Source organism: Pleurodeles waltl, chromosome 7 (assembly GCF_031143425.1).
Source record: "Pleurodeles waltl isolate 20211129_DDA chromosome 7, aPleWal1.hap1.20221129, whole genome shotgun sequence".
Classification (NCBI taxonomy): Eukaryota; Metazoa; Chordata; class Amphibia; order Caudata; family Salamandridae; genus Pleurodeles; species Pleurodeles waltl.
The window spans coordinates 1,095,713,832-1,095,739,451 of record NC_090446.1 but is presented as its reverse complement, the minus strand read 5'-3'; positions in this window follow the sequence as shown (position 1 = coordinate 1,095,739,451).

Genomic DNA, 25,620 nt, shown 5'->3' with positions numbered 1-25,620 from the left:
GTGAGCTGTGGACCCCAAAAGAACCTTAAAAGAACATCTGGGTGAAGGCCCAGAAGTTTGGAAAAGATTTGAGAATTTTTGGAAAAAAGCTCCAGAGAGGGACCGACCCGCCGCGGAAATTCTAGCCGGCTTGCCTCAACCGCGACCCGGCCTGACTTCGTGGTTCGTCCCGGTAAAGAAAAACATCCAAAAAAGAGACTAAGTCCGAACGTAAAAAGTTGACCGGGACCTCCCAGCCATCGTATCCGAGAAGGGCTCCATGGACGTCGGATCAAGATCCAGGTTTACCCCGGTCGAAGGATTTTCATCTCGAAAAAATGACTAAGTCCGAAGGTAAAAGTCTCCACCGAGGAAACCCACATCGCGTATCCGGACAAGGGCTCCAGGAGGTCGGATTCAACTGGCAGGTTCGTCCCGGTGAAGAAAAACTTCAAAATAAAGACTAAGTCAGAAGGTAACTTTTTAACCAAGGCCTCCCGCGACCTGTAGCCGAGCAGGGCTCCATTGCGGTCGGCCTGAAAGTTTGACTTTGCCCCGGTCGAGGTGCAACCAGATGACCCGATTGGCGCTTTTTGTTTCTAAGCGCTAGAAAAGTAATAATTCTTTAAAAATTCATATCTCCGGTTCCCCTGAACCGATTTTAATCGTTTTTGTGTCATTTTAAAGATAAAAATATAAGCTATTTTTATAAATTGGTTTTGGATTTTTAAACTGTTTCCTGTGTTTTATTTAATTACTGTTTTGTGATATTTGAATGCTTTACACTTTGTCTCCTAAGTTAAGCCTTGACGCTCGATGCCAAGCTACCAAGGGTAGAGCTGGGATTAATTTACTGAGACCTAACTGTACCTATGTGGAGGTTAGTGGCTTGTTGCTAGGTGTAGGTACCTACCTGCCCTACCAATAACCCATTTTCCAACACGGCCCCTTCACACTCAGCACTTTGCGTGGAAGGGGCGTGCAATCAGTATTGCTGTGGGCATGCCACAGCAACACCCATCGCATTTTGACATTGCCCCAGATTGAAGAGTTTTCATAAACCTGAGGCAGCGGCAAAATATAAAGTCACCCCAGAGGTGTTAGGAGTTAGCATGGCACAAGTAGAAATTATTTCATTTCTCCTAGTTTTTTGCTCTTTCTACATGTGCTGCATTCTGCAGCACACGTTAAAAGAGCAAATCACCATTGAAGATTGTTTTTGTGCAGGAAGGTGTCCCTTCCTACACAAAAACAATCATCCCCACATCGCAGCCATCGTTGCATCATGGTGCAAGAGTGGATGCGTTCACTCTTGGCAGCAAATTTACTGCCGGCGCTGGGGAAAACACAGGGATGTGCTGTATTCTACTAAATATAGCGCATCTCTGCATTTTGAAAATGATGGAGCACGGCGCTGCCAAATGTGGTGAACATTGTGTAGTGAATCCTAGTTTGTTTTAATGGGATTACGGGAGTTAACTTAGCTTTCGCTTGCAGAGTCGTGCCCCCGTCACCTAGTGATTTTTAACCTACTTAGCTTGCTCTGTGTTAGACCATTTGTTTATTTAAATCTTTTAACCACTTCTGTGCCTTGGACGAGATCATCTCGTCCAACGCTACAGTTCCCTGTGCCTTGGACGAGATCATCTCGTCCATGGCACAGGGGAACTTGGGGGCGCGCTAGCGCGCCCCCGTGCACCCCCCTCCCCCCCATGTCGGGGATGGAAGGGGAAGACCTTCCCCTTCCACCCCCGACCCTCCCCATCCCCCACTGTGACGTCAGCGCGCGCGCGCGCGCTGATTAGTCACAGGGGCCTCCCTCGTCGCGCTGGAAGCTCTGCTTCCAGCGCGATTGAAAAAGAAATGCAAAAGCATTTCTCTTTCAATCACTTGGGAGGCCCGGAGGGGCTTCAAAGGGAAGGAAAAGTATTTCCTTCCCTTTGAAGTCTCTCCGAGGGTTTCAAAAGCCGGATTGCTTGCAATCCGGCATTTGAAACCCCACTAGACACCAGGGATTTTTTTTTTTTTTTACTAATCTTCACATAAGGGAGCGACCCCTTGGGCAAGGGTCGCTCCCATGGGGGGCATTTTTTCAGGAAGTCCTTTTCTGCCCCCCCTGGGGGCAGATCGGCCTATTATTAGGCCGATCTGCCCCCAAGGGGGGCAGAAACCTCTAGGCACCAGGGACCATTTTTTTTTTTTTATGTTTAATTTTTTTTTTTTAGGTGGGGAGCGACCCCTTAGGCAAGGTTCGCTCCCCTTGGGGGAAAATTATATTTAGGCCATTTCTTCCCCCCTTGGGGGCAGATTGGCCTATTTTGATGAGGACAATCTGCCCCCAAGGGGGGCAGAAACCACTAGACACCAGGGAGCTTTTTCTTTGCGTGAATTTCACGCAAGGGGAGCGACCCCTTAGGCAAGGGTCGCTCCCTGGGGGGGGCAAATTAATTTTAGGCCATTTCTGCCCCCCCTGGGGGCAGATGCCCCCAGGGTGGGCAGAAACCTCTAGGCGCCAGGGCCATTTTTTTTTCTTTTTCTTTTTTTTGTTTGTTTCTTTTTTTAGGGATGGGGAGCGACCCATCAGGCAAGGGTCGCTCCCCTGGGGGGCAAATTGTATTTAGGCCGTTTCTGCCCCCCTTGGGGGCAGATTGGCTGATTTTAGGTCAATCTGCCCCCAAGGGGGCAGAAACCACTAGGCACCAGGGATTTGTTTTTTGGCGCCAATGTCACGCAGGGGGAGCGACCCCGTAGGCAAGGGTCACTCCCGGGGGGGTGGGGGTTGGGGGGGGAGACATTTATTTTAGGCCATTTCTGCCCCCCAGGGGGCAGATCGGCCTATTATTAGGCTGATCTGCCCCCGGGGGGGGGCAGAAACCTCTAGGCGCCAGAGCAAAATTTTTGGTGTGTTTTTTTTTTTTTTGTTTGTTTGTTTTTTTAGAGATGGGGAGCAACCCATCAGGCAAGGGTCGCTCCCCAGGGGGGGCAAATTGTATTTAGACCATTTCTGCCCCCCTGGCGGCAGATTGGCAGAGTTTAGGTCAATCTGCCCCCAAGGGGGCAGAAACCACTAGGCACAGGGGATTTGTTTTTTGGCGCCAATGTCACGCAGGGGTAGCGACCCCGTAGGCAACGGTCGCTCCAGTGGGGGGGGGGTGTGGGGGGGTGGGGGTTGGGGGGCAAATTTATTTTAGGCCATTTCTGCCCTCCCCTGGGGGCAGAAACCTATAGGCACCAGGGGAATTTTTTTTTCTTCTTTTTTTTCTTTCTTTGTTTGTTTTTTTTTATAGATGGGGAGCGACCCATCAGGCAAGAGTCGCTCCCCTGGGGGACAAATTGTATTTAGGCCACCGGGGATTTGTTTTTTGGCGCCAATGTCACGCAGGGGGAGCGACCCCGTAGGCAAGGGTAGGCAAATTTATTTTAGGCCATTTCTGCCCCCCCCTGGGGCCGGCTGAGCTACAGGCCAAACACCACAGGTAGGCACTTTGCAAAAAACACCTCTGTTTTCTGTGAAAAAATATGTTGTGTCCACGTTGTGTTTTGGGCCATTTCCTTTTGTGGGCGTTCGGCCTACCCACACAAGTGAGGTACCATTTTTATCGAGAGACTTAGGGGAACGCTGGGTGGAAGGAAATTTGAGGCTCCTCTCAGATTCCAGAACTTTCTGTCACCGAAATGAGAGGAACATGTGTTTTTTGGGCGAAATCTTGATGTTTGCAAAGGATTCTGGGTAACATAACCTGGTCAGAGCCCCGCAAGTCACCCCATCTTGGATTCCCCTGGGTTTCTAGTTTTCAAAAATGCACTGGTTTGCTAGGTTTCCTCAGGTGCCAGCTGAGCTACAGGCCAAAATCCACAGGTAGGCACTGCTTTTTATAAAAAAATGTGATGTGTCCACGTTGTCTTTTGGGCCCTTTCCTTTCGTGGGCGCTAGTCCTACCCACACAAGTGAGGTATCATTTTTATCGGGAGACTTGGGGAAACGCTGGGTGGAAGGAAATTTGTGGCTCCTCTCAGATGCCAGAACTTTTTGCCACAGAAATGTGAGTAACATGTGTTTTTTTAGCCAAATTTTGAGATTTCCAAAGGATTCTGGGTAACAGAACCTGGTCCGAGCCCCGCAAGTCACCCCATCTTGGATTCCCCTAGGTCTCTAGTTTTCAGAAATGCACAGGTTTGGTAGGTTTCCCTAGGTGCCGGCTGAGCTAGAGGCCAAAATCTACAGGTAGGCACTTCGCAAAAAAAACCTCTGTTTTCTTCCAAAAATTTGGATGTGTCCACGTTGCGCTTTGGGGCGTTTCCTGTCGCGGGCGCTAGGCCTACCCACACAAGTGAGGTATCATTTTTATCGGGAGACTTGGGGGAACGCTGGGTGGAAGGAAATTTGTGGCTCCTCTCAGATTCCAGAACTTTCTGCCACAGAAATGTGAGGAACATGTGTATTTTTAGCCAAATTTTGAGGTTTGCAAAGGATTCTGGGTAACAGAACCTGGTCCGAGCCCCGCAAGTCACCCCATCTTGGATTCCCCTAGGTCTCTAGTTTTCAGAAATGCACAGGTTTGGTAGGTTTCCCTAGGTGCCGGCTGAGCTAGAGGCCAAAATCTACAGGTAGGCACTTCGCAAAAAACACCTCTATTTTCTTCCAAAAATTTGGTTGTGTCCACGTTGCGCTTTGGGGCGTTTCCTGTCGCGGGCCCTAAGCCTACCCACACAAGTGAGGTATCATTTTTATCGGGAGACTTGGGGGAACGCTGGGTGGAAGGAAATTTCTGGCTCCTCTCAGATTCCAGAACTTTCTGCCACAGAAATGTGAGGAACATGTGTATTTTTAGCCAAATTTTGAGGTTTGCAAAGGATTCTGGGTAACAGAACCTGGTCCGAGCCCCGCAAGTCACCCCATCTTGGATTCCCCTAGGTCTCTAGTTTTCAGAAATGCACAGGTTTGGTAGGTTTCCCTAGGTGCCGGCTGAGCTAGAGGCCAAAATCTACAGGTAGGCACTTCGCAAAAAACACCTCTATTTTCTTCCAAAAATTTGGATGTGTCCACGTTGCGCTTTGGGGCGTTTCCTGTCGCGGGCGCTAGGCCTACCCACACAAGTGAGGTATCATTTTTATCGGGAGACTTGGGGGAACGCTGGGTGGAAGGAAATTTGTGGCTCCTCTCAGATTCCAGAACTTTCTGCCACAGAAATGTGAGGAACATGTGTATTTTTAGCCAAATTTTGAGGTTTGCAAAGGATTCTGGGTAACAGAACCTGGTCCGAGCCCCGCAAGTCACCCCATCTTGGATTCCCCTAGGTCTCTAGTTTTCAGAAATGCACAGGTTTGGTAGTTTTCCCTAGGTGCCGGCTGAGCTAGAGGCCACAATCTACAGGTAGGCACTTCGCAAAAAACACCTCTGTTTTCTTCCAAAAATTTGGATGTGTCCACGTTGCGCTTTGGGGCGTTTCCTGTCGCGGGCGCTAGGCCTACCCACAAAAGTGAGGGATCATTTTTATCAGGAGACTAGGGGGAACGCTGGGTGGAAGGAAATTTGTGGCTCCTCTCAGATTCCAGAACTTTCTGCCACAGAAATGTGAGGAACATGTGTTTTTTTAGCCAAATTTTGAGGTTTGCAAAGGATTCTGGGTATCAGAACCTGGTCCGAGCCCCGCAAGTCACCCCATCTTGGATTCCCCTAGGTCTCTAGTTGTCAGAAATGCACAGGTTTGGTGGGTTTCCCTAGGTGCCGGCTGAGCTAGAGGACAAAATCTACAGGTAGGCACTTCGCAAAAAACACCTCTGTTTTCTTCCAAAAATTTGGATGTGTCCACGTTGCGCATTGGGGCATTTCCTGTCGCGGGCACTAGGCCTACCCACTCAAGTGAGGGATCATTTTTATCGGGAGACTTGGGGGAACGCTGGGTGGAAGGAAATTTGTGGCTCCTCTCAGATTCCAGAACTTTCTGCACAGAAATGTGAGGAACATGTGTTTTTTTAGCCAAATTTTGAGGTTTGCAAAGGATTCTGGGTAACAGAACCTGGTCCGAGCCCCGCAAGTCACCCCATCTTGGATTCCCCAAGGTCTCTAGTTTTCAGAAATGCACAGGTTTGGTAGGTTTCCCTAGGTGCCGGCTGAGCTAGAGGCCAAAATCTACAGGTATGCACTTCGCAAAAAACACCTCTGTTTTCTTTTAAAAATTTGGATGTGTCCACGTTGCGCTTTGGGGCGTTTCCTGTCGCGGGCGCTAGGCCTACCCACACAAGTGAGGGATCATTTTTATCGGGAGACTTGGGGGAACGCTGGGTGGAAGGAAATTTGTGGCTCCTCTCAGATTCCAGAACTTTCTGCCACAGAAATGTGAGGAACATGTGTTTTTTTAGCCAAATTTTGAGGTTTGCAAAGGATTCTGGGTAACAGAACCTGGTCCGAGCCCCGCAAGTCACCCCATCTTGGATTCCCCTTGGTCTCTAGTTTTCAGAAATGCACAGGTTTGGTAGGTTTCCCTAGGTGCCGGCTGAGCTAGAGGCCAAAATCTACAGGTAGGCACTTCGCAAAAAACACCTCTGTTTTCTTCCAAAAATTTGGATGTGTCCACGTTGCGCTTTGGGCCGTTTCCTGTCGCGGGCGCTAGGCCTACCCACTCAAGTGAGGTATCATTTTTATCGGGAGACTTGGGGGAACGCTTGGTGGAAGGAAATTTGTGGCTCCTCTCAGATTCCAGAACTTTCTGCCACAGAAATTTGAGGAACATGTGTTTTTTTAGCCACATTTTGAGGTTTGCAAAGGATTCTGGGTAACAGAACCTGGTCCGAGCCCCGCAAGTCACCCCTCCTTAGATTCCCCAGGTCTCTAGTTTTCAGAAATGCACAGGTGTGGTAGGTTTCCCTAGGTGCTGGCTGAGCTAAAGGCCAAAATCTACAGGTAGGCACTTCGCAAAAAACACCTCTGTTTTCTTCCAAAAATTTGGATGTGTCCACATTGCGCTTTGGGGTGTTTCCTGTCGCGGGCGCTAGGCCTACCCACACAAGTGAGGTATCATTTTTATCGGGAGACTTGGGGGAACGCTGGGTGGAAGGACATTTGTGGCTCCTCTCAGATTCCAGAACTTTCTGCCAAAGAAATGTTAGGAACATGTGTTTTTTTAGCCAAATTTTGAGGTTTGCAAAGGATTCTGGGTAACAGAACCTGGTCCGAGCCCCGCAAGTCACCCCATCTTGGATTCCCCTAGGTCTCTAGTTTTCAGAAATGCACAGGTTTGCTAGGTTTCCCTAGGTGCCGGCTGAGCTAGAGGCCAAAATCTACAGGTAGGCACTTCGCAAAAAACACCTCTGTTTTCTTCCAAAAAATTTGGATGTGTCCACGTTGCGCTTTGGGGCGTTTCCTGTCGCGGGCGCTAGGCCTACCCACACAAGTGAGGTATCATTTTTATCGGGAGACTTGGGGGAACGCTGGGTGGAAGGAAATTTGTGGCTCCTCTCAGATTCCAGAACTTTCTGCCACAGAAATGTGAGGAACATGTGTATTTTTAGCCAAATTTTGAGGTTTGCAAAGGATTCTGGGTAACAGAACCTGGTCCGAGCCCCGCAAGTCACCCCATCTTGGATTCCCCTAGGTCTCTAGTTTTCAGAAATGCACAGGTTTGGTAGGTTTCCCTAGGTGCCGGCTGAGCTAGAGGCCAAAATCTACAGGTAGGCACTTCGCAAAAAACACCTCTATTTTCTTCCAAAAATTTGGATGTGTCCACGTTGCGCTTTGGGGCGTTTCCTGTCACGGGCGCTAGGCCTACCCACACAAGTGAGGGATCATTTTTATCGGGAGACTTGGGGGAACGCTGGGTGGAAGGAAATTTGTGGCTCCTCTCAGATTCCAGAACTTTCTGCCACAGAAATGTGAGGAACATGTGTTTTTTTAGCCAAATTTTGAGGTTTGCAAAGGATTCTGGGTAACAGAACCTGGTCCGAGCCCCGCAAGTCACCCCATCTTGGATTCCCCTAGGTCTCTAGTTTTCAGAAATGCACAGGTTTGCTAGGTTTCCCTAGGTGCCGGCTGAGCTAGAGGCCAAAATCTACAGGTAGGCACTTCGCAAAAAACACCTCTGTTTTCTTCCAAAAAATTTGGATGTGTCCACGTTGCGCTTTGGGGCGTTTCCTGTCGCGGGCGCTAGGCCTACCCACACAAGTGAGGTATCATTTTTATCGGGAGACTTGGGGGAACGCTGGGTGGAAGGAAATTTGTGGCTCCTCTCAGATTCCAGAACTTTCTGCCACAGAAATGTGAGGAACATGTGTATTTTTAGCCAAATTTTGAGGTTTGCAAAGGATTCTGGGTAACAGAACCTGGTCCGAGCCCCGCAAGTCACCCCATCTTGGATTCCCCTACGTCTCTAGTTTTCAGAAATGCACAGGTTTGGTAGGTTTCCCTAGGTGCCGGCTGAGCTAGAGGCCAAAATCTACAGGTAGGCACTTCGCAAAAAACACCTCTATTTTCTTCCAAAAATTTGGATGTGTCCACGTTGCGCTTTGGGGCGTTTCCTGTCGCGGGCGCTAGGCCTACCCACACAAGTGAGGGATCATTTTTATCGGGAGACTTGGGGGAACGCTGGGTGGAAGGAAATTTGTGGCTCCTCTCAGATTCCAGAACTTTCTGCCACAGAAATGTGAGGAACATGTGTTTTTTAAGCCAAATTTTGAGGTTTGCAAAGGATTCTGGGTAACAGAACCTGGTCCGAGCCCCGCAAGTCACCCCATCTTGGATTCCCCTAGGTCTCTAGTTTTCAGAAATGCACAGGTTTGGTAGGGTTCCCTAGGTGCCGGCTGAGCTAGAGGCCAAAATCTACAGGTATGCACTTCGCAAAAAACACCTCTGTTTTCTTTAAAAAATTTGGATGTGTCCACGTTGCGCTTTGGGGCGTTTCCTGTCGCGGGCGCTAGGCCTACCCACACAAGTGAGGGATCATTTTTATCGGGAGACTTGGGGGAACACTGGGTGGAAGGAAATTTGTGGCTCCTCTCAGATTCCAGAACTTTCTGCCACAGAAATGTGAGGAACATGTGTTTTTTTAGCCAAATTTTGAGGTTTGCAAAGGATTCTGGGTAACAGAACCTGGTCCGAGCCCCGCAAGTCACCCCTCCTTAGATTCCCCTAGGTCTCTAGTTTTCAGAAATGCACAGGTTTGGTAGGTTTCCCTAGGTGCTGACTGAGCTAAAGGCCAAAATCTACAGGTAGGCACTTCGCAAAAAACACCTCTGTTTTCTTGCAAAAATTTGGATGTGTCCACATTGCGCTTTGGGGTGTTTCCTGTCGCGGTCGCTAGGCCTACCCACACAAGTGAGGTATCATTTTTATCGGGAGACTTGGGGGAACGCTGGGTGGAAGGAAATTTGTGGCTCCTCTCAGATTCCAGAACTTTCTGCCACAGAAATGTGAGGAACATGTGTTTTTTTAGCCAAATTTTGAGGTTTGCAAAGGATTCTGGGTAACAGAACCTCGTCCGAGCCCCGCCAGTCACCCCATCTTGGATTCCCCTAGGTCTCTAGTTTTCAGAAATGCACAGGTTTGGTGGGTTTCCCTAGGTGCCGGCTGAGCTAGAGGCCAAAATCTACAGGAAGGCACTTCGCAAAAAACACCTCTGTTTTCTTCCAAAAATTTGGATGTGTCCACGTTGCGCTTTGGGGCGTTTCCTGTCGCGGGCGCTAGGCCTACCCACACAAGTGAGGGATCATTTTTATCGGGAGACTTGGGGGAACGCTGGGTGGAAGGAAATTTCTGGCTCCTCTCAGATTCCAGAACTTTCTGCCACAGAAATGTGAGGAACATGTGTTTTTTTAGCCAAATTTTGAGGTTTGCAAAGGATTCTGGGTAACAGAACCTGGTCCGAGCCCCGCAAGTCACCCCATCTTGGATTCCCCTTGGTCTCTAGTTTTCAGAAATGCACAGGTTTGGTAGGTTTCCCTAGGTGCCGGCTGAGCTAGAGGCCAAAATCTACAGGTAGGCACTTCGCAAAAAACACCTCTGTTTTCTTCCAAAAATTTGGATGTGTCCACGTTGCGCTTTGGGCCGTTTCCTGTCGCGGGCGCTAGGCCTACCCACTCAAGTGAGGTATCATTTTTATCGGGAGACTTGGGGGAACACTGGGTGGAAGGAAATTTGTGGCTCCTCTCAGATTCCAGAACTTTCTGCCACAGAAATTTGAGGAACATGTGTTATTTTAGCCACATTTTGAGGTTTGCAAAGGAATCTGGGTAACAGAACCTGGTCCGAGCCCCGCAAGTCACCCCTCCTTAGATTCCCCTAGGTCTCTAGTTTTCAGAAATGCACAGGTGTGGTAGGTTTCCCTAGGTGCTGGCTGAGCTAAAGGCCAAAATCTACAGGTAGGCACTTCACAAAAAACACCTCTGTTTTCTTCCAAAAATTTGGATGTGTCCACATTGCGCTTTGGGGTGTTTCCTGTCGCGGGCGCTAGGCCTACCCACACAAGTGAGGTATCATTTTTATCGGGAGACTTGTGGGAACGCTGGGTGGAAGGACATTTGTGGCTCCTCTCAGATTCCAGAACTTTCTGCCAAAGAAATGTTAGGAACATGTGTTTTTTTAGCCAAATTTTGAGGTTTGCAAAGGATTCTGGGTAACAGAACCTGGTCCGAGCCCCGCAAGTCACCCCATCTTGGATTCCCCTAGGTCTCTAGTTTTCAGAAATGCACAGGTTTGCTAGGTTTCCCTAGGTGCCGGCTGAGCTAGAGGCCAAAATCTACAGGTAGGCACTTCGCAAAAAACACCTCTGTTTTCTTCCAAAAAATTTGGATGTGTCCACGTTGCGCTTTGGGGCGTTTCCTGTCGCGGGCGCTAGGCCTACCCACACAAGTGAGGTATCATTTTTATCGGGAGACTTGGGGGAACGCTGGGTGGAAGGAAATTTGTGGCTCCTCTCAGATTCCAGAACTTTCTGCCACAGAAATGTGAGGAACATGTGTATTTTTAGCCAAATTTTGAGGTTTGCAAAGGATTCTGGGTAACAGAACCTGGTCCGAGCCCCGCAAGTCACCCCATCTTGGATTCCCCTAGGTCTCTAGTTTTCAGAAATGCACAGGTTTGGTAGGTTTCCCTAGGTGCCGGCTGAGCTAGAGGCCAAAATCTACAGGTAGGCACTTCGCAAAAAACACCTCTATTTTCTTCCAAAAATTTGGATGTGTCCACGTTGCGCTTTGGGGCGTTTCCTGTCGCGGGCGCTAGGCCTACCCACACAAGTGAGGGATCATTTTTATCGGGAGACTTGGGGGAACGCTGGGTGGAAGGAAATTTGTGGCTCCTCTCAGATTCCAGAACTTTCTGCCACAGAAATGTGAGGAACATGTGTATTTTTAGCCAAATTTTGAGGTTTGCAAAGGATTCTGGGTAACAGAACCTGGTCCGAGCCCCGCAAGTCACCCCATCTTGGATTCCCCTAGGTCTCTAGTTTTCAGAAATGCACAGGTTTGGTAGGTTTCCCTAGGTGCCGGCTGAGCTAGAGGCCAAAATCTACAGGTAGGCACTTCGCAAAAAACACCTCTATTTTCTTCCAAAAATTTGGATGTGTCCACGTTGCGCTTTGGGGCGTTTCCTGTCGCGGGCGCTAGGCCTACCCACACAAGTGAGGGATCATTTTTATCGGGAGACTTGGGGGAACGCTGGGTGGAAGGAAATTTGTGGCTCCTCTCAGATTCCAGAACTTTCTGCCACAGAAATGTGAGGAACATGTGTTTTTTTAGCCAAATTTTGAGGTTTGCAAAGGATTCTGGGTAACAGAACCTGGTCCGAGCCCCGCAAGTCACCCCATCTTGGATTCCCCTTGGTCTCTAGTTTTCAGAAATGCACAGGTTTGGTAGGTTACCCTAGGTGCCGGCTGAGCTAGAGGCCAAAATCTACAGGTAGGCACTTCGCAAAAAACACCTCTGTTTTCTTCCAAAAATTTGGATGTGTCCACGTTGCGCTTTGGGCCGTTTCCTCTCGCGGGCGCTAGGCCTACCCACTCAAGTGAGGTATCATTTTTATCGGGAGACTTGGGGGAACGCTGGGTGGAAGGAAATTTGTGGCTCCTCTCAGATTCCAGAACTTTCTGCCACAGAAATGTGAGGAACATGTGTTTTTTTAGCCAAATTTTGAGGTTTGCAAAGGATTCTGGGTAACAGAACCTGGTCCGAGCCCCGCAAGTCACCCCTCCTTAGATTCCCCTGGTCTTTTGTTTTCAGAAATGCACAGGTTTGGTAGGTTTCCCTAGGTGCTGGCTGAGCTAAAGGCCAAAAGCTACAGGTAGGCACTTCGCAAAAAATACCTCTGTTTTCTTCCAAAAATTTGGATGTGTCCACATTGCGCTTTGGGGTGTTTCCTGTCGCGGGCGCTAGGCCTACCCACACAAGTGAGGTATCATTTTTATCGGGAGACTTGGGGGAACGCTGGGTGGAAGGACATTTGTGGCTCCTCTCAGATTCCAGAACTTTCTGCCACAGAAATGTGAGGAACATGTGTATTTTTAGCCAAATTTTGAGGTTTGCAAAGGATTCTGGGTAACAGAACCTGGTCCGAGCCCCGCAAGTCACCCCATCTTGGATTCCCCTAGGTCTCTAGTTTTCAGAAATGCACAGGTTTGATAGGTTTCCCTAGGTGCCGGCTGAGCTAGAGGCCAAAATCTACAGGTAGGCACTTCGCAAAAAACACCTCTATTTTCTTCCAAAAATGTGGATGTGTCCACGTTGCGCTTTGGGGCGTTTCCTGTCGCGGGCGCTAGGCCTACCCACACAAGTGAGGGATCATTTTTATCGGGAGACTTGGGGGAACGCTGGGTGGAAGGAAATTTGTGGCTCCTCTCAGATTCCAGAACTTTCTGCCACAGAAATGTGAGGAACATGTGTTTTTTTAGCCAAATTTTGAGGTTTGCAAAGGATTCTGGTAACAGAACCTGGTCCGAGCCCCGCAAGTCACCCCATCTTGGATTCCCCTAGGTCTCTAGTTTTCAGAAATGCACAGGTTTGGTAGGTTTCCCTAGGTGCCGGCTGAGCTAGAGGCCAAAATCTACAGGTATGCACTTCGCAAAAAACACCTCTGTTTTCTTTCAAAAATTTGGATGTGTCCACGTTGCGCTTTGGGGCGTTTCCTGTCGCGGGCGCTAGGCCTACCCACACAAGTGAGGGATCATTTTTATCGGGAGACTTGGGGGAACGCTGGGTGGAAGGAAATTTGTGGCTCCTCTCAGATTCCAGAACTTTCTGCCACAGAAATGTGAGGAACATGTGTTTTTTTCGCCAAATTTTGAGGTTTGCAAAGGATTCTGGGTAACAGAACCTGGTCCGAGCCCCGCAAGTCACCCCATCTTGGATTCCCCTTGGTCTCTAGTTTTCAGAAATGCACAGGTTTGGTAGGTTTCCCTAGGTGCCGGCTGAGCTAGAGGCCAAAATCTACAGGTAGGCACTTCGCAAAAAACACCTCTGTTTTCTTCCAAAAATTTGGATGTGTCCACGTTGCGCTTTGGGCCGTTTCCTGTTGCGGGCGCTAGGCCTACCCACTCAAGTGAGGTATCATTTTTATCGGGAGACTTGGGGTAACGCTGGGTGGAAGGAAATTTGTGGCTCCTCTCAGATTCCAGAACTTTCTGCCACAGAAATTTGAGGAACATGTGTTTTTTTAGCCACATTTTGAGGTTTGCAAAGGATTCTGGGTAACAGAACCTGGTCCGAGCCCCGCAAGTCACCCCTCCTTAGATTCCCCTAGGTCTCTAGTTTTCAGAAATGCACAGGTTTGGTAGGTTTCCCTAGGTGCTGGCTGAGCTAAAGGCCAAAATCTACAGGTAGGCACTTCGCAAAAAACACCTCTGTTTTCTTCCAAAAATTTGGATGTGTCCACATTGCGCTTTGGGGTGTTTCCTGTCGCGGGCGCTAGGCCTACCCACACAAGTGAGGTATCATTTTTATCGGGAGACTTCGGGGAACGCTGGGTGGAAGGACATTTGTGGCTCCTCTCAGATTCCAGAACTTTCTGCCAAAGAAATGTTAGGAACATGTGTTTTTTTAGCCAAATTTTGAGGTTTGCAAAGGATTCTGGGTAACAGAACCTGGTCCGAGCACCGCAAGTCACCCCATCTTGGATTCCCCTAGGTCTCTAGTTTTCAGAAATGCACAGGTTTGGTAGGTTTCCCTAGGTGCCGGCTGAGCTAGAGGCCAAAATCTACAGGTAGGCACTTCGCAAAAAACACCTCTATTTTCTTCCAAAAATTTGGATGTGTCCACGTTGCGCTTTGGGGCGTTTCTTGTCGCGGGCGCTAGGCCTACCCACACAAGTGAGGTATCATTTTTATCGGGAGACTTGGGGGAACGCTGGGTGGAAGGAAATTTGTGGCTCCTCTCAGATTCCAGAACTTTCTGCCACAGAAATGTGAGGAACTTGTGTATTTTTAGCCAAATTTTGAGGTTTGCAAAGGATTCTGGGTAACAGAACCTGGTCCGAGCCCCGCAAGTCACCCCATCTTGGATTCCCCTAGGTCTCTAGTTTTCAGAAATGCACAGGTTTGGTAGGTTTCCCTAGGTGCCGGCTGAGCTAGAGGCCAAAATCTACAGGTAGGCACTTCGCAAAAAACACCTCTGTTTTCTTTCAAAAATTTGGATGTGTCCACGTTGCGCTTTGGGGCGTTTCCTGTCGCGGGCGCTAGGCCTACCCACACAAGTGAGGGATCATTTTTATCGGGAGACTTGGGGGAACGCTGGGTGGAAGGAAATTTGTGGCTCCTCTCAGATTCCAGAACTTTCTGCCACAGAAATGTGAGGAACATGTGTTTTTTTAGCCAAATTTTGAGGTTTGCAAAGGATTCTGGGTAACAGAACCTGGTCCGAGCCCCGCAAGTCACCCCATCTTGGATTCCCCTTGGTCTCTAGTTTTCAGAAATGCACAGGTTTGGTAGGTTTCCCTAGGTGCCGGCTGAGCTAGAGGCCAAAATCTACAGGTAGGCACTTCGCAAAAAACACCTCTGTTTTCTTCCAAAAATTTGGATGTGTCCACGTTGCGCTTTGGGGCGTTTCCTGTCGCGGGCGCTAGGCCTACCCACACAAGTGAGGGATCATTTTTATCGGGAGACTTGGGGGAACGCTGGGTGGAAGGAAATTTGTGGCTCCTCTCAGATTCCAGAACTTTCTGCCACAGAAATGTTAGGAACATGTGTTTTTTTAGCCAAATTTTGAGGTTTGCAAAGGATTCTGGGTAACAGAACCTGGTCCGAGCCCCGCAAGTCACCCCATCTTGGATTCCCCTAGGTCTCTAGTTTTCAGAAATGCACAGGTTTGGTAGGTTTCCCTAGGTGCCGGCTGAGCTAGAGGCCAAAATCTACAGGTATGCACTTCGCAAAAAACACCTCTGTTTTCTTTCAAAAATTTGGATGTGTCCACGTTGCGCTTTGGGGCGTTTCCTGTCGCGGGCGCTAGGCCTACCCACACAAGTGAGGGATCATTTTTATCGGGAGACTTGGGGGAACGCTGGGTGGAAGGAAATTTGTGGCTCCTCTCAGATTCCAGAACTTTCTGCCACAGAAATGTGAGGAACATGTGTTTTTTTAGCCAAATTTTGAGGTTTGCAAAGGATTCTGGGTAACAGAACCTGGTCCGAGCCCCGCAAGTCACCCCATCTTGGATTCCCCTTGGTCTCTAGTTTTCAGAAATGCACAGGTTTGGTAGGTTTCCCTAGGTGCCGGCTGAGCTAGAGGCCAAAATCTACAGGTAGGCACTTCGCAAAAAACACCTCTGTTTTCTTCCAAAAATTTGGATGTGTCCACGTTGCGCTTTGGGCCGTTTCCTGTCGCGGGCGCTAGGGCTACCCACTCAAGTGAGGTATCATTTTTATCGGGAGACTTGGGGGAACGCTGGGTGGAAGGAAATTTGTGGCTCCTCTCAGATTCCAGAACTTTCTGCCACAGAAATTTGAGGAACATGTGTTTTTTTAGCCACATTTTGAGGTTTGCAAAGGATTCTGGGTAACAGAACCTGGTCCGAGCCCCGCAAGTCACCCCTCCTTAGATTCCCCTAGGTCTCTAGTTTTCAGAAATGCACAGGTTTGGTAGGTTTCCCTAGGTGCTGACTGAGCTAAAGGCCAAAATCTACAGGTAGGCACTTCGCAAAAAACACCTCTGTTTTCTTCCAAAAATGTGGATGTGTCCACATTGCGCTTTGGGGTGTTTCCTGTCGCGGGCGCTAGGCCTACCCACACAAGTGAGGTATCATTTTTATCGGGAGACTTCGGGGAACGCTGGGTGGAAGGACATTTGTGGTTCCTCTCAGATTCCAGAACTTTCTGCCAAAGAAATGTTAGGAACATGTGTTTTTTTAGCCACATTTTGAGGTTTGCAAAGGATTCTGGGTAACAGAACCTGGTCCGAGCCCCGCAAGTCACCCCATCTTGGATTCCCCTAGGTCTCTAGTTTTCAGAAATGCACAGGTTTGGTAGGTTTCCCTAGGTGCCGGCTGAGCTAGAGGCCAAAATCTACAGGTAGGCACTTCGCAAAAAACACCTCTGTTTTCTTCCAAAAATTTGGATGTGTCCACGTTGCGCTTTGGGGCGTTTCTTGTCGCGGGCGCTAGGCCTACCCACACAAGTGAGGTATCATTTTTATCGGGAGACTTGGGGGAACGCTGGGTGGAAGGAAATTTGTGGCTCCTCTCAGATTCCAGAACTTTCTGCCACAGAAATATGAGGAACTTGTGTATTTTTAGCCAAATTTTGAGGTTTGCAAAGGATTCTGGGTAACAGAACCTGGTCCGAGCCCCGCAAGTCACCCCATCTTGGATTCCCCTAGGTCTCTAGTTTTCAGAAATGCACAGGTTTGGTAGGTTTCCCTAGGTGCCGGCTGAGCTAGAGGCCAAAATCTACAGGTAGGCACTTCGCAAAAAACACCTCTATTTTCTTCCAAAAATTTGGATGTGTCCACGTTGCGCTTTGGGGCGTTTCCTGTCGCGGGCCCTAGGCCTACCCACACAAGTGAGGTATCATTTTTATCGGGAGACTTGGGGGAACGCTGGGTGGAAGGAAATTTGTGGCTCCTCTCAGATTCCAGAACTTTCTGCCACAGAAATGTGAGGAACATGTGTTTTTTTAGCCAAATTTTGAGGTTTGCAAAGGATTCTGGGTAACAGAACCTGGTCCGAGCCCCGCCAGTCACCCCATCTTGGATTCCCCTAGGTCTCTAGTTTTCAGAAATGCACAGGTTTGGTGGGTTTCCCTAGGTGCCGGCTGAGCTAGAGGCCAAAATCTACAGGTAGGCACTTCGCAAAAAACACCTCTGTTTTCTTCCAAAAATTTGGATGTGTCCACGTTGCGCTTTGGGGCGTTTCCTGTCGCGGGCGCTAGGCCTACCCACACAAGTGAGGGATCATTTTTATCGGGAGACTTGGGGGAACGCTGGGTGGAAGGAAATTTGTGGCTCCTCTCAGATTCCAGAACTTTCTGCCACAGAAATGTGAGGAACATGTGTTTTTTAGCCAAATTTTGAGGTTTGCAAAGGATTCTGGGTAACAGAACCTGGTCCGAGCCCCGCAAGTCACCCCATCTTGGATTCCCCTAGGTCTCTAGTTTTCAGAAATGCACAGGTTTGGTAGGTTTCCCTAGGTGCCGGCTGAGCTAGAGGCCAAAATCTACAGGTATGCACTTCGCAAAAAACACCTCTGTTTTCTTTCAAAAATTTGGATGTGTCCACGTTGCGCTTTGGGGCGTTTCCTGTCGCGGGCGCTAGGCCTACCCACACAAGTGAGGGATCATTTTTATCGGGAGACTTGGGGGAACGCTGGGTGGAAGGAAATTTGTGGCTCCTCTCAGATTCCAGAACTTTCTGCCACAGAAATGTGAGGAACATGTGTTTTTTTAGCCAAATTTTGAGGTTTGCAAAGGATTCTGGGTAACAGAACCTGGTCCGAGCCCAGCAAGTCACCCCATCTTGGATTCCCTTTGGTCTTTAGTTTTCAGAAATGCACAGGTTTGGTAGGTTTCCCTAGGTGCCGGCTGAGCTAGAGGCCAAAATCTACAGGTAGGCACTTCGCAAAAAACACCTCTGTTTTCTTCCAAAAATTTGGATGTTTCCACGTTGCGCTTTGGGCCGTTTCCTGTCGCGGGCGCTAGGGCTACCCACTCAAGTGAGGTATCATTTTTATCGGGAGACTTGGGGGAACGCTGGGTGGAAGGAAATTTGTGGCTCCTCTCAGATTCCAGAACTTTCTGCCACAGAAATTTGAGGAACATGTGTTTTTTTAGCCACATTTTGAGGTTTGCAAAGGATTCTGGGTAACAGAACCTGGTCCGAGCCCCGCAAGTCACCCCTCCTTAGATTCCCCTAGGTCTCTAGTTTTCAGAAATGCACAGGTTTGGTAGGTTTCCCTAGGTGCTGACTGAGCTAAAGGCCAAAATCTACAGGTAGGCACTTCGCAAAAAACACCTCTGTTTTCTTCCAAAAATGTGGATGTGTCCACATTGCGCTTTGGGGTGTTTCCTGTCGCGGTCGCTAGGCCTACCCACACAAGTGAGGTATCATTTTTATCGGGAGACTTGGGGGAACGCTGGGTGGAAGGACATTTGTGGCTCCTCAGATTCCAGAACTTTCTGCCAAAGAAATGTTAGGAACATGTGTTTTTTTAGCCAAATTTTGAGGTTTGCAAAGGATTCTGGGTAACAGAACCTGGTCCGAGCCCCGCAAGTCACCCCATCTTGGATTCCCCTAGGTCTCTAGTTTTCAGAAATGCACAGGTTTGATAGGTTTCCCTAGGTGCCGGCTGAGCTAGAGGCCAAAATCTACAGGTAGGCACTTCGCAAAAAACACCTCTATTTTCACCAAAAATGTGGATGTGTCCACGTTGCGCTTTGGGGCGTTTCCTGACGCGGGCGCTAGGCCTACCCACACAAGTGAGGGATCATTTTTATCGGGAGACTTGGGGGAACGCTGGGTGGAAGGAAATTTGTGGCTCCTCTCAGATTCCAGAACTTTCTGCCACAGAAATGTGAGGAACATGTGTTTTTTTAGCCAAATTTTGAGGTTTGCAAAGGATTCTGGTAACAGAACCTGGTCCGAGCCCCGCAAGTCACCCCATCTTGGATTCCCCTAGGTCTCTAGTTTTCAGAAATGCACAGGTTTGGTAGGTTTCCCTAGGTGCCGGCTGAGCTAGAGGCCAAAATCTACAGGTATGCACTTCGCAAAAAACACCTCTGTTTTCTTTCAAAAATTTGGATGTGTCCACGTTGCGCTTTGGGGCGTTTCCTGTCGCGGGCGCTAGGCCTACCCACACAAGTGAGGGATCATTTTTATCGGGAGACTTGGGGGAACGCTGGGTGGAAGGAAATTTGTGGCTCCTCTCAGATTCCAGAACTTTCTGCCACAGAAATGTGAGGAACATGTGTTTTTTTAGCCAAATTTTGAGGTTTGCAAAGGATTCTGGGTAACAGAACCTGGTCCGAGCCCCGCAAGTCACCCCATCTTGGATTCCCCTTGGTCTCTAGTTTTCAGAAATGCACAGGTTTGGTAGGTTTCCCTAGGTGCCGGCTGAGCTAGAGGCCAAAATCTACAGGTAGGCACTTCGCAAAAAACACCTCTGTTTTCTTCCAAAAATTTGGATGTGTCCACGTTGCGCTTTGGGCCGTTTCCTGTTGCGGGCGCTAGGCCTACCCACTCAAGTGAGGTATCATTTTTATCGGGAGACTTGGGGTAACGCTGGGTGGAAGGAAATTTGTGGCTCCTCTCAGATTCCAGAACTTTCTGCCACAGAAATTTGAGGAACATGTGTTTTTTTTAGCCACATTTTGAGGTTTGCAAAGGATTCTGGGTAACAGAACCTGGTCCGAGCCCCGCAAGTCACCCCTCCTTAGATTCCCCTAGGTCTCTAGTTTTCAGAAATGCACAGGTTTGGTAGGTTTCCCTAGGTGCTGGCTGAGCTAAAGGCCAAAATCTACAGGTAGGCACTTCGCAAAAAACACCTCTGTTTTCTTCCAAAAATTTGGATGTGTCCACATTGCGCTTTGGGGTGTTTCCTGTCGCGGGCGCTAGGCCTACCCACACAAGTGAGGTATCATTTTTATCGGGAGACTTGGGGGAACGCTGGGTGGAAGGACATTTGTGGCTCCTCTCAGATTCCAGAACTTTCTGCCAAAGAAATGTTAGGAACATGTGTTTTTTTAGCCAAATTTTGAGGTTTGCAAAGGATTCTGGGTAACAGAACCTGGTCCGAGCCCCGCAAGTCACCCCATCTTGGATTCCCCTAGGTCTCTAGTTTTCAGAAATGCACAGGTTTGGTAGGTTTCCCTAGGTGCCGGCTGAGCTAGAGGCCAAAATCTACAGGTAGGCACTTCGCAAAAAACACCTCTGTTTTCTTCCAAAAATTTGGATGTGTCCACGTTGCGCTTTGGGGCGTTTCCTCTCGCGGGCGCTAGGCCTACCCACACAAGTGAGGGATCATTTTTATCGGGAGACTTGGGGGAACGCTGTGTGGAAGGAAATTTGTGGCTCCTCTCAGATTCCAGAACTTTCTGCCACAGAAATGTGAGGAACATGTGTTTTTTTAGCCAAATTTTGAGGTTTGCAAAGGATTCTGGGTAACAGAACCTGGTCCGAGCCCCGCAAGTCACCCCATCTTGGATTCCCCTAGGTCTCGAGTTTTCAGAAATGCACAGGTTTGGTAGGTTTCCCTAGGTGCCGGCTGAGCTAGAGGCCAAAATCTACAGGTATGCACTTCGCAAAAAACACCTCTGTTTTCTTTCAAATATTTGGATGTGTCCACGTTGCGCTTTGGGGCGTTTCCTGTCGCGGGCGCTAGGCCTACCCACCCAAGTGAGGGATCATTTTTATCGGGAGACTTGGGGGAACGCTGGGTGGAAGGAAATTTGTGGCTCCTCTCAGATTCCAGAACTTTCTGCCACAGAAATTTGAGGAACATGTGTTTTTTTAGCCACATTTTGAGGTTTGCAAAGGATTCTGGGTAACAGAACCTGGTCCGAGCCCCGCAAGTCACCCCTCCTTAGATTCCCCTAGGTCTCTAGTTTTCAGAAATGCACAGGTTTGGTAGGTTTCCCTAGGTGCTGACTGAGCTAAAGGCCAAAATCTACAGGTAGGCACTTCGCAAAAAACACCTCTGTTTTCTTCCAAAAATGTGGATGTGTCCACATTGCGCTTTGGGGTGTTTCCTGTCGCGGTCGCTAGGCCTACCCACACAAGTGAGGTATCATTTTTATCGGGAGACTTGGGGGAACGCTGGGTGGAAGGACATTTGTGGCTCCTCAGATTCCAGAACTTTCTGCCAAAGAAATGTTAGGAACATGTGTTTTTTTAGCCACATTTTGAGGTTTGCAAAGGATTCTGGGTAACAGAACCTGGTCCAAGCCCCGCAAGTCACCCCTCCTTGGATTCCCCCAGGTCTCTAGTTTTCAGAAATGCACAGGTTTGGTAGGTTTCCCTAGGTTCCGGCTGAGCTAGAGGCCAAAATCTACAGGTAGGCACTTCACAAAAAACACCTCTGTTTTCTTCCAAAAATTTGGATGTGTCCACATTGCGCTTTGGGGCGTTTCCTGTCGCGGGCGCTAGGCCTACCCACACAAGTGAGGTATCTTTTTTATCGGGAGACTTGGGGGAACATAGATTAGCAAAACAAGTGTTATTGCCCCTTGTCTTTCTCTACATTTTTTCCTTCCAAATATAGGAGAGTGTGTAAAAAAGACATCTATTTGAGAAATGCCCTGTAATTCACATGCTAGTTTGGTCACCCCGGAATTCAGATATGTGCAAATAACCACTGCTCCTCAACACCTTATCTTGTGCCCTTTTTGGCAAAGAAAGGTTTTCTTGATAGCAATTTTTTACTCTTTATATTTCACCAAATGAATTGCTGTATACCCGGTATAGAATGAAAACGCACGTCAGGGTGCAGCTCATTTATTGGCTCTGGGTTCCTTGGGTTCTTGACGAACCTACAAGCCCTATATATCCCCGCAACCAGAGGAGTCCAGCAGACTTAACGGTATATTGCTTTCGATAATCTGACATTGCAGGGAAAAGTTACAGAGTAAAACGTAGAGAAACATTTATGTTTTTTTCACCTCAATTTCAATATTTTTCTTATTCAGTTGTTATTTTCTGTAGGAAACCCTTGTAGGATCTACACAAATGACCCCTTGCTGAATTCAGAATGTTGTCTACTTTTCAGAAATGTTTAGGTTTCTGGGATCCAGCATTGGTTTCATGCCCATTTCTGTCACTGACTGGAAGGAGGCTGAAAGCACAAAAAATTGCAAAAATGGGGTATGTCCCAATAAAATGCCAAAATTGTGTTGAAAAATTGGGTTTTCTGATTCAAGTCTGCCTGTTCCTGAATGCTGGGAAGCTGCTGAGTTTAGCACCGCAAACCCTTTGTTGATGCCATTTTCAGGGGAAAAACCACAAGCCTTCTTCTGCAGCCACTTTTTCCAATTTTTTTTAAAAAAACGACATTTTCACTGTATTTTGGCCAATTTCTTGGCCTCCTTCAAGGGAACCCACAAAGTCTGGGTACCTCTAGAATCCCTACGATGTTGGAAAAAAAGGATGCAAATTTGGCTTGGTTAGCTTATGTGGACAAAAAGTTATGAGGGCCTAAGCGCGAAGTGCCCCAAATAGGCAAAAAAAGGCCTGGCACAGGAGGGGGAAAAGGCCTGGCAGCGAAGGGGTTAAGATGGCTGCTGTGTTTATAGTTAGTCCCTTTTGTTTAGAGTTATGCTATCAGTGTCACCTCGCTAAGGCGTCAACTCATACAACAAAGACAAACAAACTGTAGGGGCTCACATTAGAAATTACCGTCCCAAGCATGCAGCGTTATCTATTGTTTTGGAACAACCTACATCAGGGGTCCAAGTAGATCTGTATAAATATATCACACTTTAGACAGATAATCGGAGGGATTCCGACCAGATACCATCGTTGCTATTGATGCTGTACATCGCCTTGACGCTGACCAGGACTTCGTGTTCTGCCGAAGTCTGAGCTCAACACCTCATTCAAGGTAACTCCAGGGACTTGGCATTGGCAGATTAGGTTTAACATACCCAGCTCTCCTCTAGGTAGAAGGATAGGCCTATTATAATAGGGTACCCGGACATATGATACGTTTCATGTCTTCCGATGCTATTACAAGATGGTGGGGGTCTTCATAATCATGACCCTTGTGTTTACAATCTTATCTCTTGTACTGTTCATTATCCTAATCATTGCAACAAATATGATTTACCGCGTTATGTTGAATAAAAACTATTGAAACAGTACAGCATCTTTGTTATTGCCTGTGTTTGGTTGAGATTTGATACATCTTTAAGAAAGGGGTCTTCTCCGTTTAACCACGACATTCCCTGAGATGTCATACTTCTGAGTCCATGCGTAAAGGCTGTTTGGGTTATTGGTGAGGTACTGCTAGTGAGCCGGAAGGGTTGGGACTACAGTTGTGACTTGTTGTAAGACAGGCATAGTCACCTACAAACATAAGTACTGTTGTAGGAGGCTGGCCAGGCTTATAGTGGGTACCTGATGGGACTTACACCTTGTGCCAGGCCCAGCTATACCTTATTAGTAGATTAGTAGTGTTCTAGCAGCTTAGGCTGATAGAGGTAGCTATAGCAGAGCATTTTAGGATGAACTAGGAGACATGCAGAGCTCCTACTATACCACTTATATCATATAGCACACTATCATAAGAAACACAATACTCAGAGTTACTAAAAAATAAAGGTACTTTATTTTAGTGACAATATGCCAAAAGTATCTAAGAGGATATACTCCCTCAGGAGGTAAGTAAAATACACAAAATATACAAACAAACCCAAATCAGGTAAGTAAACATAGAAAAGTAGTGCAAACACTGTAGAATACAATAGGATGCAATAGGAGGCAATAGGCCTAGGGGCAACACAAACCATATACTCGAAAAGTTGAATGCGAACCACAAATGGACCCCAGGCCTAGTGTAGTGTGTAGAGGGTTGCTGGGAGAGTAGGAAAACACTAAGGGTGTCCAAGATACCCCAAACCAAGGCCCTGAAAAGTACAAGTAAAGTTACCCAACTACCCCAGAAAGACAGTAAAGTCCAGATAGGGGATTCTGCAAACAACTGACTGCAAAGCACTGAAGACGGATTCCTGGACCTGAGGACCTGCAAAGGAAAGGGACCAAGTCCCAGAGTTACGCAAGTGTCCGGGGGGGCAGGAGCCCACTAAACCCCAGATGAGATGCAAAAGGGTTGCCTCCTGGTGGAAGAAGCTACAGATTCTGCAACAACGGAAGGTGCCAGGAACTTCTCCTTTGGTCAGACGATGTTCCACGGCGTGCTGGAGGATGTAGAGTTTTTTCCACGCAGAAAGACCGCAAACAAGCCTTGCTAGCTGCAAGGGTCATGTTGAAAATAATGGGTGCGGCCCGGGCCCAGGAAGGACCAGGACGTCACTCCTTGAAGGAGGAGACAGAAGGGGCACTCAGCAACAGAGAGAGCCCATGCAGGAACAGGCAGCACCCACAGAAGCACTTGAAAAGGCGTTCAAGAAATATGAGCATGTCAGTCATCTCAACACAACAAATGAGGGTCCCACAAAGTCAGTGGTCAACTCAGTGAGTTGAGCAATGCAGGATGGAGTGCTGGGAACCAGGGCTATGCTGTGCATGAAGGATTCCTTGCAAAAGTGCACAGAAGCCCTAGCAGCTGCAGATCACGCAGTACACAGGATTACTGTCTGGCGTTGGGAGGCAAGGACTTACCTCCACCAAATTTGGACAGAAGGACCACTGGACTGTCGGGTTCACTTGGATCTAGCTCCTGTGTTCAAGGGACCATGCTCGTCAAGATGAGAGGGGACCCAGAAGACCAGTGATGCAGAAGTTTGGTGCCTGCGTTAGCAGAGGGAAGATTCCGCCGACCCACGGGAGATTTCTTCTTGCCTTCCAATGCAGGGTGAAGGCAGACAGCCCTTAGAGCATGCACCACCAGGAAACAGTCGAGAAAGCTGGCGGGATTAGGTGCTACAATGTTGCTGGTAGTCGTCTTGCTACTTTGTTGCGGTTTTGCAGGCGTCCTGGAGCAGTCAGCGGTCGATCCTTGGCAGAAGTTGAAGAGAGAGATGCAGAGGAACTCTGGTGAGCTCTTGCATTCGTTATCTGAAGAGGAACCCACAGGATAGACCCTAAATAGACCTCAGAAGAGGATTGGCTACCTACCCAGGTGAGAGCCTGTCAGGAGGGGTCTCTGATGTCACCTGCTGGCACTGGCCACTCAGAGGTCTCAATTGTGCCATCACACCTCTGCATTCAGATGGCAGAGGTCTGGGACACACTGGAGGAGCTCTGGGCACCACCCCTCGGGTGGTGATGGACAGGGGAGTGTTCACTCCCCTTTCTTTTGTCCAGTTTCACGCTAGAGCAGGGGCTGGGGGCTCCTTGGACCAGTGTAGAATGGCTCATGCAAGGAGGGCACCATTTGTGCCCTTCAAAGCATTTCCAGAGGCTGGGGGAGGCTACTCCTCCCCAGCCCTTAACAGCTATTTCCAAAGGGAGAAGGTGTAACACCCTCTCTCAGAGGAAATCCTTTGTTCTGCCTTCCTGGGACTGGGCTGCCCAGACCCCAAGAGGGCAGAAACCTGTCTGAAGGTTGGCAACAGCAGTAGCTGCA